Here is a 1,826-nt window from a genome sequence, read left to right as displayed (position 1 = left end):
TCTGCCCTGAACTTCCTTTAAGCTTTGCTGAGCTGAATCATCCTGCAATCCTTGCAATAAATTTCTTTGCAGAATCATCCTGAAGTCTCTGCGTGTCTGATTTTGCTCCTCAACTGCCACATGTTTACAATAAATTCTAGAGAATTTCATCTTCCTTTAATCTGACATTTGCCGATAAATGAGGTGTGAGGGTAAGAGTCTCCATGTTTCATGAAGGTCACAGACTTTTTCCTCCCCCTGCCTCATGCCAAGAAGACTGAGGCTTCAACAGATATCTTCCTACTTCTATTTCAGGAGGTACAGGGTCTCCAATGAATAAGTGGAAGAGATAGCGGTGGGTGACTGTCCCCCATGGGGGGTTGTTTTCTCTCTTTCTCTCCCCCTCTGTCTCTGTGGCAAGTGCACACACCCTCTGGCTAAAAAAATAAATACAAATAAATAAAAAAGACATTCTTTTCACTCAATAGCTTTTTCCTAATGTTTGAATTTACATGATTACCATATGCATGTATATGTATTTCATATGTATATAACAAATGTGTGTGTGTGTGTGTGTGTGTGTGTATTAAATACAATCACTGGTAGAAAGTGCAAACAATGAAAAGGTGTTCGAACAACCTTTAAGCCATAATAGGGGCCAGCAGGTGATGTAGAGCTTAAGGTGCTGGACTCCCACATGGCCAGCCATGGTTCAAGTTGGCCATAGACCAGCAGCTTGAAACTCATGCCAGGTGCATGTGCGTGCATGTTCAAAATCCCAGGAGGAGAATGCAGGAAAAGGGATTGCAGCGTGGCCATGGGGGTGATTTCTCACTTTCCCTTGCACTTCCTCGTTCTCTGTGTCTCTCCAGCAAGCACATGTGGCCTATGGTACAAACCCAAAAATAAAGGCATAATAATGTGCATTTGGTGATCTGAAATGCTGAGGCTGAAGAAACATCCATCTCTCATTTCCCTGGGGAGAGAACCAGAGAGCACTGTAGCTGTTCCTCACTCTGCATCCTGTTCTCATCCTTCTCTCCAGTCACGTGGCGGCAAAGAGGTTGTGGTATCCCAACTGATACTGATTATGTCATGGGGTTTAGCCTGGTAAATCCTCCCCTTCTCACTTTGGAGAAAGTGTGACTGTCCCAAGGCAACAGGAGGAGGGAGACAGGGTTTATGAGGAACTGTTTAAGAACCTTGTGCTTTGGAAGGTGATTTGCTCTGATACTGAAATCCTCCGAGTTCATTCGCCTGAACTTTTCCTCAGTATTACTGAAAAGGTATTTGAACGGTCCAGCTCATCTTGGAACAGACAAAAAGCTCCACTCCACCCAGACAGAAGTCCTGGCCCCACAGCGTCACCTGCTGGCCAGTGCGGTAATGGTCTTAAAGACTGACCAAACAGTCTGGGGATCTCTGCTCTGTACGTCGCTCCTGATCAAGGCTTTTTCCTGGGCTGTGCCACGTACATCCGCGCTTTGCTCTTACACGATAGGCCTCATTCTGCCCACTGTCCCTTCAAGACACCCTTCCAGGAACCTGCTCTGGTTTCTGCATTGGAAAATCAGTAGTGGAGAAGAGGCCCGAGGGTGTTAAAGAAGAGCGTGGATAATCAGATGCCGAGGATGCTCAGAGCGTGGCACTGGTGGAGCCGTATTAGAGCACCTCGAGGGTATGAGAGCCCGGTGAGCCAGAGAGCTCCATCCTCTGGAGGGGAAGTGGTGTCCAGCGGCTGTCAACGGGGACGCAGAGATGACCCAGGTACAGCCTCTGCTCCTCAGGCAGTTTCTGCGCAGAAGTCTCGGTACCCGAGGTGAAGGATAGCGCGTGCGCAGTAGGGA

Source organism: Tupaia chinensis, unplaced genomic scaffold, assembly GCF_000334495.1.
Source record: "Tupaia chinensis unplaced genomic scaffold, TupChi_1.0 Scaffold138584_1, whole genome shotgun sequence".
In the NCBI taxonomy this organism is placed as follows: Eukaryota; Metazoa; Chordata; class Mammalia; order Scandentia; family Tupaiidae; genus Tupaia; species Tupaia belangeri.
The sequence above is the reverse complement of the archived record's forward strand: the minus strand, read 5'-3'. Positions refer to the sequence as shown.